Source organism: Palaemon carinicauda, chromosome 12 (assembly GCF_036898095.1).
Source record: "Palaemon carinicauda isolate YSFRI2023 chromosome 12, ASM3689809v2, whole genome shotgun sequence".
Taxonomy (NCBI): Eukaryota; Metazoa; Arthropoda; class Malacostraca; order Decapoda; family Palaemonidae; genus Palaemon; species Palaemon carinicauda.
In genome coordinates, this window is record NC_090736.1 from 147474870 (window position 1) to 147488770 (window position 13901).

Consider the following 13901-nt stretch of genomic DNA (forward strand, 5'->3'; position numbering starts at 1 on the left):
TGAGTGAGGAAGACCAAGCTTTGCTGAAGGTAAGGACACATGAAGTTAGAGCTGTCGCAACTTCAGTGGCCTTTAAACAAAATAGATCTCTGCGAAGTATAATGGACGCAACCTATTGGAGAAGCAAGTCAGTGTTCGCGTCTTTTTATCTTAAAGATGTCCAGTCTCTTTACGAGAACTGCTACACCCTGGGACCATTCGTAGCAGCGAGTGCAGTAGTGGGTGAGGGCTCAACCACTACATTCCCCTAATTCCATAACCTTTTTAATCTTTCTCTTGAAATGTTTTTATTGTTGTTTTTGGGTTGTCCGGAAGGCTAAGAAGCCTTTCGCATCCTGGTTGATTTGGCGGGTGGTCAAATTCTTTTCTTGAGAAGCGCCTAGATTAGAGGTTTTGATGAGGTCCTGTTGTATGGGTTGCAACCCTTGATACTTCAGCTCCTAGGGGTCGCTCAGCATCCTAAGAGGATCGCGAGGCTCCGTAAGGAAGACGTACTTAAAAAGGCAGAGTAATTGTTCAAGTCGACTTCCTTACCAGGTACTTATTTATTTTATGTTTGTTATTTTGATAACTGCTAAAATGAAATAAAAAATCCTTAGCTCATAATAATGTAAACATTTATTGCTGGTCTCTACCCACCCCCCTGGGTGTGAATCAGCTTATATAATCACCGGCTAAGTTAAATATTGAAAAATGTTATTTTTATAATAAAATAAATTTTTGAATATACTTACCCGGTGATTATATATTAAAGGACCCTCCCTTCCTCCCCAATAGAGACGCAGTGGACCGAGGAGAAAATTGAGTTCTTTGTTTACAATGAGTACTGAGTACCTGCACGACAGATGGCGCTGTTGAAGTACACCCCCTACCTGCATAGCGATCGCTGGCGGATTTTTAACGTAGAGTTTTCTGTCGAGCAGCAGAGCTGCAGCTTATATAATCACCGGGTAAGTATATTCAAAAATTTATTTTATTATAAAAATAACATGTTATTATTATTATAGTATTTCTTGCTAGGCTACAACCGTAGTTTGAAAAGCAGGATGCTATAAGCCCGGGGGCTCCAACAGGATATGTCATTTCCAGTGAAGGCACTCTGTAGCTGTCAATCAGAAGTGGAACTTCAAAAGTTCAAACTTGCAGCAAATGTTTTTATGTTGAAAAGGCTTACATAAGTCCCTTTATAGTTTATATATCAAATATCTGCTTAATGTTGTTAATGTTTTTAGAATATTTTATTTTGATTTTCATTACTTATATAGTTTATTTATTTCCATATTTCCTTTCCTCACTGGGCTATTTTTCTCTGAAGCCCTTGGGCTTATAGCATCTTGCTTTCCCAACTATGGGTTTAGCTTAGCTAGTAAGGATAATAATAATAATCTGATTGATGTAGTAGAAGGGACACTTTTCTGGTCAGAGCGTCTCTACAATTAATGGCTGCTTTTTTCGTGTTCCTTTGCCGAGAGAAGCTCCTCTTAGTGTTTGCTAGCCTTCGCATTGGTGAAGGGAGTTGGCAAGCATCACCTTCCTTAAGGGGCATGGCAGCAGAGACTGTTATGACAGTTATAAACTGAACAGTACTCTAGATGGAGGTAAGCTTCATAACCAAACAAACTTACTTTTCATGTAAGATTTGTTAAGTAGTATCTCCCCCACCCTCTCAGATGGATAGAATGTATGCAAACCCATTTCTTATACAGTAAAGCTTATATATCCAGATAACATATCCTGTATTAAGGATTCAGTATAGGTCCTGTGACTGATTACCATTTATGCTTTGTATGGGCCTAACTTAAGGCCTGTGATATCTTCATACTCAGACCATTAAGAGGTTGGCTTGAGTCATCACTTTTGCCCCTATACAATATCATGTACTCTAAAATTTCCTGAAAAAGTTAAACCAACCATATTTTGGTTCAGAGGGACTTTTTCCCTCCTAAGGACGATTCCTATTAAAGAACAAAGTTTTGCAAGAACAAATTAAAAATCTTTAAACTAATTTATAATGTTCCCAACTATACAAACCTGAATCCTTCAAGTTACATTTTCAATCTTATCCACCCTGCAAGTTCCAGGCCCAAGGTAGAAAATTAATGTTTAGCTGACTTCGTGGTGGTCATGTCTTACGCTGGTAGTTATAACTACCTCCTTAAATTTTTAACTGCCACTCCTGCTTTGCTGAAGTCATAATCCCCTGTTAAAGCACTTAGGTCTGTATACAGTAATTAGGAAAAATATAATTTTATGAATAGTACTTACCTGGCAGTTATATACATATAGCTGAGTCTCCGACTTCGGCAGAATTTAATCGAAAATCGCGGCAACCGCCTTGTGGTGGTTGTGTGGTTAGATGGTTAACAATCCTTACAGGGTGGTACCTGGAATCATTCCCGTTTTCTGTTCCTCAGATTATCTCTGCCGGCCGGATCGACAACATCGTTGGTCCGCCATTTAGAGTTTATTCGGATCGCTTTCCCTTCATCGCTTTTTTGAACTTCGTTTTTGGTGAAGTACACTGTGTTGGGATTTGGAAATCGTGTTTGTTTTTGTTTTTTGTCTTTTTTGCTTTATTATCATGAGTGAAAAAATTCATATTCGTATATGTGCGAATGATATTTGCAAGGTGAGGTTACCGAAAGTGTCGGTTGACCCTCACACTATCTGTATGGGTTGCAGGGGGTTTGAATGTGCCCTAGATAATAGGTGCAAGAAATGCGAGGGTTTAAATGATGATAATTGGTTAGCTATGAAGCGCTATGTGCGCAAACTTGAAGTTGATAGAGCTAGGAGAGCTAAATCAAAGCCAAAGTCTGCTAGTGAAGCTAGCTTAGATTTATCTATTGACCCTTTAATTGTAACCTCTTTGGAAGTTATTCCTTCCCCGAATGTAGTAACTCATGCCCCTTCTACAGGACCTGTGCCTACGGATGACCCTCGGTATGCTAGGATAGCTGCTGAGTTAGAGGCCATTAAAGCTCAATAGAGTCCTTTCATTATACGTCATCAAACTTCCGGTCCGCCATCTTGGAGGGCATACAAAGACGTGTCGTCGTGTTCAGTGAATAGCTGTAAGTTGAACTGTCGCCATCTCATTACATTCTCATTCACACAATGCCCAGTTTTTGCGCTATTGTTGGCTGTGGGAATCGAGGAGAAAGAGATGGCAAGAGTTTCTACCGCATACCGGCAGTTATTCAGAATCAGGACAAGGATACAGAAGAATTATCCAAGCGCAAACGTGACTTGTGGTTGACCAGAATATCACGGGCCGATCTTCGTGAAGCCTCACTACCCTACACACGTATCTGTTCTGATCATTTCATATCAGGTTAGTCTCGGCTAGGCCCTAAAAGTATCATTATTCTTGTGTAAACATGCTATATCCGATCGCATGGGTGACCTTCACAAGTATCATCGTCAGTTCAGTGTGTAGTGTGTGTGGGGCTATAATAACAAAGGCTACTTACCTTCTCTATTTCGTCAAGGTGCTCATGCCTATATATAATTAAGTGTATATTTATATTTATTTTAATTTGTGTATTAAATTGTGCAGACATACAGGCCTATGTGATGAATAAACATTGATTATAAATAATAATAATAATATCTGAAAGCTGGTTTAACCCGAAGGGGTCTTCAGCTTATATATGAAAGATAAAAAAAAATAATTAAACTTGTGCATTTAATTGCAAGGAGGCAAAGCGATCATCCAAGAGCATTACAATAGAGTTTGTCCATCATACGTTTATATGTATATAAGATTTTATAGCATTTGTAACCAAACACAAACACAATGGTTAGGCATGAACTGATAAAGATTTGACATTGTAATGCAAAACTTTTACATACATTTTAACATTAAAAAATTATAATGCACAAGGTTAGGCTAAATGATCAATATTAGCATTATAATTATAAACACTCTCTTCATCGGCCCAGTGTTTATCTAATTTTGGACTTAAAAGCATTAAAGGGAAAAACAACAAATTCTGGAAGCAGATTATTCAATGGAAATGTATGCCCACTCATGTTCTGGGTTGGCCGACAGTACCAAGTAGTTCACCATATCAATGTATGAAATACTGGGAAAATCCTCAATATTTTGACTGAATGAATTCTGCATCTGGTATGGATCTAGGCCATCAATTAGATCGAGTTTCTGCTTGTAAAAACGCTTATAATCACCCGACAATTGTTTGACAAAGTCGCTCTCATTGTCCATATTCGCTGTAGCAGCTGCCATGTTTTCGCTTTGTATGTCCTCCAGCATGGCCGCCGGAGATTCCCAGTGACGTCATTGAAAGCACTCTATATGAGGCCTTTAAAGGTAAGGGTGTAAGTGAAATTAGTGCTTGTGAAAGTGCAGTGGAGGTGGCGGCTGATCTAATCTGTCATACCCCTAGGTCTAGACCTCTACCAAGCTTCCAGGACCAAGGGAGAAGGTACGTCGAAAGCCGAAAGGGGGTGAGAGGTGCTTATCCTCGGTCAGTCGTCGCCTCAGACAGTCCTGTTGCGACCTCCCAGGCTGCTCTTGACCGCCATAGAAAAGGCGTGTCGGATACGTTTGTGTCTTCACCTGATCCTTCTCCCAGACGTAATTGGCGTTACGAATCAAGACCAACGAAGAGAAGGTGGAACCGGGATGTGCAGTCTCGCTCTCCCTCTCCCGGTTCGAGAACCTGATCCTTCGGAAGACGATTTCGATGTTGTTCCTGTTAAGAGGACGAAACAGAGAGTCCTTAGCCCAGTTAATCCTGCTAAACTCCCTGCTTCTTCTGCTAGCGCTCCCAAACAAGCCGTACGACAACTGCCTCCTTCGGAACCGCGAGAACCAGCAGAGTATCTCTCCCAAGAAACCTCTGCGCACTTCGTCGGTCGTACGACAACGCACACCCTCCTCATCGGCACGATGTCAGGAAGTTACTTCCTCCCGCTCTCGGCGCCAGGACGATACTGCCTCTCGTTCTCAGTGCCAGGACGATTCCGTTTTTCATTCGAAACGCCAGGACGTTACCGCATCGTTTTTTAGGAAACAGGACGAATGCAGTCTGCATTTTCAAGACGAAGGCAGCCTGCATTTTCAGGACGAAAGCAGCCTGCCATATCAGGACGATTTCGTTTCTCGTCATCGTGACGATACCGCTTCTCGCCGATAGGATGTTAGCAGCGCTCGGCGCCAGGATACAAACAACTCTCGGTGCCAGACTGCTTGCAGCCCAACTCTTCAAGATGTTATCCTTGAGCAGGACCTCGAAGATATTTTGGAAGAGGAAGAAAAACCTGCCGACTCTACTAGTGATTACTGTATAAGGTTCTATCTCGCTCTCTTTTGGAACTTTATGGGGAGGAATTTCAACCTTCGGCCCCTCGTTCTCCTCAGTCTCAATTTACCTGGAAGAAAGCTACAAAGTCTTCGGCCTTCATCAAAATGAAACTTTCAATTTCAGCCAGGAAAGCTCTCGCTAAGGTGGATGATTGGATGAAGGAACGGAGACAAGCTGTCAAGACCACCTTTTCTTTCCCACCATCTCGACTCGCTTCCAAGGCCGGTATGTGGTATGAGACGGGAACTTTTAGGGTTAGGAGTGCCTGCCTCCTCCCAAGGTGACTTCTCAGCTCTTGTGGACTCGGCAAGAAGGCATGCTTTAAACTCTGCCAAGGTGATGTGGTCCATGTCGGAGCTTGATCACCTCGTCAAGGGAATTTTCAGGGTTTTCTAGGTTTTTAGCTTCCTGGACTGGTCTCTCAGGACTCTGGCCAGGAAGACTGAACTCCTGGAGGACACGAAGGACCTGACGAGTATCATGTCCTGCATGGACAAAGCTCTAAGGGATGGGGCGAATGAATTGGCTTCCCTTTTCTCAGCAGGGGTCTTAAAGAAGAGGGCCCTTTTGTGCTCCTTCACCTCTAGATCTGTGACTGTTGCCCAGAAGTCGGAGCTGCTTTACGCCCCTTTTTCACGTCATCTCCTTCCTGAAGCTCTGGTCAGAGATATCTCCCTTTCTCTGGCACAGAAGGCTACTCAGGACCTTTTGTCTCGGTCTGCTAGGAAAACCTTACCTGTTGCTCCTGCTCCTCTGAAGAAGGAAGAGAAGAAGTTTCAACAGCCCTTTCGGGGCAGGGCCTCCTCGAGAGCGGATTTTAGGGGGAGAAGACAAGAGTCAGGGCCAAGGACCAGCAGAGGTGCGTTTAGGCCCCGATCCAAAAAATGAGATGGAAGTCCTCCAGACAACAGTAGGGGTAAGACTGTCTCATTTTTGGCAGTCTTGGAAAAGGAGAGGGGCAGACACCTGGTCTCTCTCGATCGTCAAGGAAGGTTACAAGATCCCCTTTTTAAAGAAACCGCCTCTCTCAGACACTCCCCTAGCCTTAGTGGCTCAGTACACCGACGCGGGGAAACGAGAGGCTCTTCTGGAGCTAGTCGACCATATGTTGGTCAAGGGAGCAATAGAGCCAGTTCAAGACCTTACCTCCCCAGGCTTTTACAATCGCCTATTTCTGGTTCCCAAGAACTCTGGTGGATGGAGACCAGTCCTAGATGTCAGCTCTCTGAACGCGTTCGTGGAGAAAACAAAGTTCTCCATGGAGACGACTCAGTCAGTGCTGGCTGCAGTACGTCCAGGCGACTGGATGGTATCTCTCGACCTGCAGGACGCTTATTTTCACGTCCCCATTCATCCGTCTTCAAGGAGATATCTGAGATTTGTGTTCCAGGGCAAGTGCTTCCAATTGAGGGCACTTTGCTTCGGTCTCAGCACAGCTCCCCAAGTTTTCACCAGACTTATGGCGAATGTGGCAGGCTGGTTACACCAGGAGGGGATAAGGGTATCCTTCTATCTAGATGACTGGCTGATCCGATCACAGTTGAAAGAAAAATGTCTGGAGGACCTACTGAAGACATATGCGATGACTCAGGACCTGGGACTCATCGTCAACTGGGAGAAGTCTCAGACCGAGCCGAATCAGACTATTCTCTATTTGGGGATAGTTCTGAATTCAGTTCTTTTTCGGGCTTCTCCCTCCCAGGAGAGGCAGACCAGGTGCCTAGACAAAGTCAAAGAATTTTTAAAGAAACAGGAATGCTCAGCGAAGGAGTGGATGAGTCTGCTGGGAACTCTATCCTCCCCAGAGCAGTTTGTCCCGTTGGGGAAACTTCACCTAAGGCCTCTGCAACACTTCCTCGCAAAGGTTTGGAACAGAAAGATCCAGGAGGACTCCTTTTCTTTTCCTATACCGACAAAGATCAAGGATCTTTTGATGTGGTGGCTGGACCCAGCTCTGTTGGGAAAAGGGATCTCCTTGTACAAGAAGAACCCCGACCTAGTGTTATTCTCAGACGCGTCCGAGTCAGGCTGGGGAGCAACACTAGGGAACAAAGAGGTCTCAGGTATTTGGGAAGGGAGTCAGATCAGTTGGCATATCAACAGGAAGGAATTGGTGGCCATTTTGTTAGGGCTAAAGGCCTTCAAAACCTCGGTGTCAGGAAAGACTGTGGAGATCAATTCAGACAACACCACAGCTCTCGCGTACATAAGGAAACAAGGGGGAACTCACTCCCTCTCTCTGTTCACAACAGTGAGAGAGCTTCTCCTTTGGGCGAACGAGAACAAGACTCAGCTGTTGACGAGGTTTCTTCAAGGGCAGAGAAACATCAGGGCAGACATGCTCAGCAGGAGGGGACAAGTTCTTCCCACAGAGTGGACTCTCAACCCGCATGTCTGTCAGAGCCTCTGGAAGTTGTGGGGCAGACCTGTAATAGACCTTTTCGCCTCCAGTTTGAACAAGAGGATCCCCAACTACTGCTCCCTAGTCCCGGACGAGGAAGCTGTTGCAGTGGACGCCTTCTTGATGGATTGGACATGGTTGGACATGTATGCCTTTCCCCCGTTCAAGATCATCAATCTGGTTGTCAGAAAATTCGCTCTCCTCGATTCGGGACGAATGATCCTAGTGGCTCCATTCTGGCCTGCAAGGGAATGGTTCACCTAAGTGGTAGGCATGCTGATGGACGTTCCAAGAAGGCTCCCGGCAAGTCCAGATCTTCTCAGACAACCCCACTTCGAGAGATTTCATCAAAACCCCCTCGCTCTCAATCTGACTGCCTTCAGACTGTCGAGAAGCTCGTTAGATCTCGAGGCTTTTCGGCACAAGCGGCGAAAGCTATTGCCAGAGCAAGGAGGATCTTGTCACAAAGAGTCTACCAGTCAAAGTGGGAGACCTTTAGAGCTTGGTGCAAGAGGCACAAGGTTTCCTCGTCCTCTACCTCTCTAAGCCAGATTGCAGACTTTGTTTTGTACCTCAGGCAGGATGCTAAGCTGGCTGTATCTACCATTAAAGGATACAGGAGCATGCTCTCAACCGTCTTTAGGCATAGAGGCTTAGAGTTGTCTCAGAATAAAGATTTGCAGGACCTCGTTAGGTCCTTTGAGACGACGAAGCAGGTACAGTTAAGACCCCCATCTTGGAACCTGGATGTGGTGTTTAAGTTTCTGTGCTCCAAGAAATTTGAGCCTATCTCGCAAGCCTCTCTTCGAGATGTGACTAAGAAAACCCTCTTCCTTTTGACTCTAGCGACTGCCAGAAGGGTCAGCGAGGTCCAGGCAATCAAGAAGCGTGTAGGCTTCAATCAAAATGGAGCGGTTTGTGCCTTAAGGTTCGACTTTCTCACCAAGAACAAGAACCCTTCGAAACCCTGGCCCAGGACTTTTGAAGTCCCTAACCTCACGAACCTAGTGGGTCAGGAACAGGAAAGCCTCCTCTGCCCGGTTAGGGCTCTCAAGGCTTATTTGGCCCACACTAATAACGTGAGGGGTGCATCCAATTCGTTATGGTGTTCGGTGAAGGATCCTCAAAAAACCCTGTCAAAGAACGCTTTGTCCTTTTTCCTGAGGGAAACTATTAGGGAAGCCCACCTCTTATGTGAGGAAGAAAACTTCGCCCTGTTGAAAGTACGGGCTCACAAAGTAAGAGCCATTGCTACCTCTCTGGCATACCGGAAAAATATGTCAGTTAGGCAGATCATGGACGCAACGTTCTGGAGGAGCAACTCTGTCTTCACTTCTCATTACCTCAGAGAGCTAAGAGTGGACTATGACAAGTGTTATACCTTGGGCCCATATGTAGCTGCGGCTTCTTTATTAGGCAAAGGAGTTACTACCCCCCCTCAACCTTAGTTTGTGTACATGTATATAAGTTTGTGTTTTTTATGGTTGTCTGAGGTCCTCGTCTTGTGGTACGGTTTCCTCAGTCCAGATAGATAGCTTATATCTATTTCTGCAAGGTTAGATGGTTAGTTTTAGTAAGGTAGCAAGTTCTTTTTTATTATATGGGGCGAAGGTAGTTTCTGAAGTCTAGTCAAGTTGTTGGTCCTACCCTTTTGACAGACTCGATTGAGTTGTTTGCAGTGTAGCAGGTCTACTCCTGGCTGAACACTCCTAAGGGAAAGTGACTCTAGAGGCAGTAACCTTTGAAGTCAGCTACCTTAGCAGGTAAGGAATCAAGGTGTTTTTTCTCCTACAACTCTTTTGTTGTTTCCCCAACTATGTTTTTCTGTCTGTTTCTCTCCTCCAAATGTGTGAATCAGCTATATATATATAACTGCCAGGTAAGTACTATTCATAAAAATGGAGTTTTTATGATAAAACAAAGTTTTATGAATACTTACCTGGCAGTTATATATATATTTTAAAGCCCACCCACCTCCCCTCAGGAGACAGGTCGGGCAAAGATAATCTGAGGAACAGAAAACTGGAATGATTCCAGGTACCACCCTGTAAGGGTTGTTAACCATCTAACCACACAACCACCACAAGGCGGTTGCCGCGATTTTTGATTAAATTCTGCCGAAGTCGGAGACTCAGCTATATATATATAACTGCCAGGTAAGTATTCATAAAACTTTGTTTTATCATAAAAACTCCATATTAAAAATGTTTTGATATTTTTCAGATCAGTTAGCAGCACAGCAAGTTGCTTGGGAGAATTCAGAGATTTTTCCTGATGTTATAGAAAGGTACGTGTTCCTCTCCTCGTTTAGTTTTAATTTCCATGTCAATTAGAAAAATTGAGGGTTATTTGAACTGAGTCATACTTAATTGCATAGTATTTACTTGGCACTTTCTTTTATAGATTTTTGTTTTGGGTGAAAATTATGTTAGATGCATCATGCACTGAAGATTAAACCTAATTTTGAAGCATAGTGTTGGATCTATATTTTATTGTGGATTTGTTGTAGAAGGCTCATTTATTCTACTGTGTATTGAATAGAGTTTGGTTTGCTCCTGTACAAATACAAACCATCCCCTGTTAATAGGGGTATGATTTTGTCTTAGTTGGAAATGGTTGTTCAACTTTAAACTATGTACAGTAGAACCTCGCAACAATGGACAGACCAAATCCAGGTAATCAGACTTGTCTGGATTGTGTTGTAGCGTTCACCATAAGAAGCCAATTTGAGAAAATGTAAATACTGTCAGCTTATTTTACAAGCTTATTCAAAACATCTTGTAATGAATATTGTAGAAATACCAATATGTTATAGACTCCCACAGTTTTCACATAGTTCTCTATAAGCTACTAGTATCGTAAGTTATCAGTTGTGTGTATAAATGCATTCGTTCCTTATTTTTTCATTCATTGTTATTGGCGGGGAAACGTAAACAACACGACAGTTTTACTTTTGGGCGAATCCTAAGTTAAGGTCAAAGTGAAAGTCACACTACCGTTGCTGAAATCATATCACATACAGTAGTTCTCTATAAGCTACTAGTATCGTAAGTTATCAGTTGTGTGTATAAATGCGTTCGTTCCTTATTTTTTCATTCATTGTTATTGGCGGGGAAACGTAAACAACACGACAGTTTTACTTTTGGGCGAATCCTAAGTTAAGGTCAAAGTGAAGGTCACACTACCTTTGCTGAAATCATACTCCTATTAAAGTTCTCTTGTATTTATGGTTAGGAAAAATACAAATTAATTTTAAAATTTGTGTTATTTTACATTATTTTTTATATGTAAAAGCACAACATATCTCTGATGAAAACAGCCTTAGAGTTGCTAGTAGGGTGTTTGTATTTGTATCTATATGTATTTAGTTACAAAGGCTCTCATAAGTCGCGACTTCAATGTGTGTATTTCAAAACAAATATATTACATGTTTGGTTTGAGCATGATACCATCATGTTTTGATAATTAGGAGTCTTCAGTTTGCTCCCATTTAAAATGTTCTCTGATCCCCTGGGCTTGCTCTAAGGCTTTTTAGGTCAGAGATGATTCCTTTTTTAATTATTTCTTTTCTTTCCATAATGCTTTATGTTTATTCTGGTGTAGTTCATTGTGACTTTTATTTTCCTTTACTGACAGCTGACAAAAAAATTATACCGTACATATCTATGTACAAACTTGTACTGTAATCTAGATTTTTGTTTGTGATAGCGTAAGCATAAGAGGGGCAAACTGAAGTATCCTACTTTAAAAAAACATGCTTTTATGTATCAAACCATTCTTACATGTACTGTATTTGTTTTTAAAAGGTGTCTGCTGTGGTGCGTGGATTCCTTCGAGCATCTCTTCAGCTACGAACGGCAGTGATGAGAACATTAAAATATCTAATGGAAAGGATAGATAGAAATGTGGGAAAATGTATCGTCGATAGTTAGCTAGTTAAAATACCAATGTTTTAGGATCAGTTGAAAGTTCTACAGTATTTATATAGTGAAGAATTTTAACATAATCACACTGCAAAGTGTGACAAGAAAAAGAGATTTGGAGGCTATGACAAAAGAGAATGTATATATAGTGTCAAATACTGGCAGAGGAAGAAAAGGTAAAATGAAAGGTAATCCATACTCTAAAAATTACTGGGATAGTTCTGATAATGAATCAGATGATGCCTTCCATCAAGCTTCAGAGAACAAGTCATTTCTCGATATATGTAAAGTGGCAGCTTTTAGAAGACTCGAGGCCTTAGATTCAGATGATGGAGGTTTTACTTTAGAGTCTGAGGAAGAGGATGAATGTGATGTCACCAACTTCACTTCTGACTCAAGATACCAAGCGAAACAAGATTTTATAGAAGTGCAGGAAGGGGATTTGACGGTGATACAAGAGGAATGTTGCTTTCTTTGTGAAGAGCCTTTAGCCGGAGAGGTCACGGTAATGACCATGAGACTACACGTTCCATTACCGTCAAGTTTTTTGAGTCCGATTAGCCTTTTACATTATTTTGGAGTTAATTTAAAGTCTTCTGGTATAGATCTTGGCAGCCTGGTCACAGTTGATGTTTGTTGGCAGTGTCACTCAGTAGTCTTGGAAGGAGATAAGGTTTTCCAAAATTTTGTCACAATAGGAACATGTATGAAGAAAATGTGGCCAAAACTCACAAAGAAAAGTAAGCTTCTAAAGAATGTTGAAGATCTCTGTAATGTTGAAAGTGTTGAAAATTATGATGAGGAAAAGGATGAAATTGAGATCATTCCGAGCAATGTTATATTTAAAAAAGATGCTAAGAAGAAAAAGAAAAAACAGAATGTTAGGTCGTGTGATCTGAGAATGCGGATGTGTGAGCTTTGTGGTACGAGCTGTGCAGGTTTAAGCAATTGGGAGGACCATTGTGAATCAGATCACAAAGTAACAAAGCACTGGATAAGGTATACATATCAGTTTGCTTTGAAACAAGCCATTTTAAAGAAGCTGAAAGAAGTTGTTTCAAAGAATAAAGTGGAAGAAAAAGTTAAATGTCCTGCATGCAAATTAGATTTTGAAGGTAAAAATCTGTCAAACCACATTATTACGTATCATAAAATTGCCATTGATGAAAGTTCCTTATCTTCAGTTCCAATTCCCCATGAGTATGTTATTGATAGTAGCATGGTCACAACAGATGGTGCACATTTGTCTGCAGAGCACATTGACGATTCTGCCGCGAGTATGATCAGAAGACAAGATGCTGGAGGTCATGAAATTGTACAGAGCTGCAGTAGTGTCATGACAGCTGGCAATCTTGAACATTTACACGTAGATGAAAGAGTTGCTCAGATTGGTGTGGTGTGTAACTTATGCCACATATTCATTGAGGGATCTCTGCTTGAGCATATTGAACTAAGCCATATGGATATCGTTGTATTGTTGAAGCGAGATCAGACTGAAGCCAGTCGTTATAAGGTAGATACATTAACTTCTTTAGAGTCTTGCGATAATGTTAGGTCATACAAGCCAAAAAGACTATGGAAAAAATTGAAATTTTCTTGTAATATATGTGGCCAAAATAAATTTTCAGATCTTATAAAGCTTCTGGAACACAAGCGATCATCACACGAAGAATGTGAAGAGGCACAGTTAGATTATGATTCTGTATTAGTTGAATGCCAGTTTTGTGGTTATAGAGTTATTGGAACTCCAGCTCTTAGATTACATACCATCGAAAAGCACGTTCAAGCAGAAAATCAGTCATATTACGAATATAATTGCAAGTTATGTATATTCCAGTCTGCAAACAAGGAAGATTACAAGAAGCATATGGAAATGAAGCATGGTAAAAACTTTAATCAGCATGTTCAGTGTGAAGTATGTGGGAAGATGGTATCGTCTAAGTACATTGGTGTGCATCATAAGAAGATGCATTCTCACTCTAGAAATTATGCTTGTAATATGTGCGATATGAAATTCTTTGATTGCCAGTCACTGAAATGTCACTTTACTGAAGAGCATGTTGATAATGAGTATGAGTGTGAATTGTGCCAATTAAAGTTCAAGAAATATCACCAGTTAAGGCAGCATCGTATATATGTTCATAGTACAAAAGTTTATAAATGTTTATATTGTGATGCAACTTTCAAAAGGAAATGTGATCAGTCTTCCCATACGAAAAGAAAGCATATGGAGAGAGAATTTTTCTA

At 41.7% G+C, this 13901-nt stretch overlaps 1 protein-coding gene across 2 annotated transcripts in view; it reads left to right on the top strand.

The window, feature by feature from the left end:
• Positions 1-13901, top strand: part of LOC137651317 (zinc finger protein 729-like) — a 107137-nt gene that overhangs the window by 46555 nt on the left and 46681 nt on the right. For both annotated transcript variants that reach the window (XM_068384591.1, XM_068384590.1), the window contains exon 2: positions 9955-10018. The gene's annotated coding sequence lies outside the window, so the exon portion shown is untranslated. The remainder of the gene's footprint in view (positions 1-9954; positions 10019-13901) is intronic.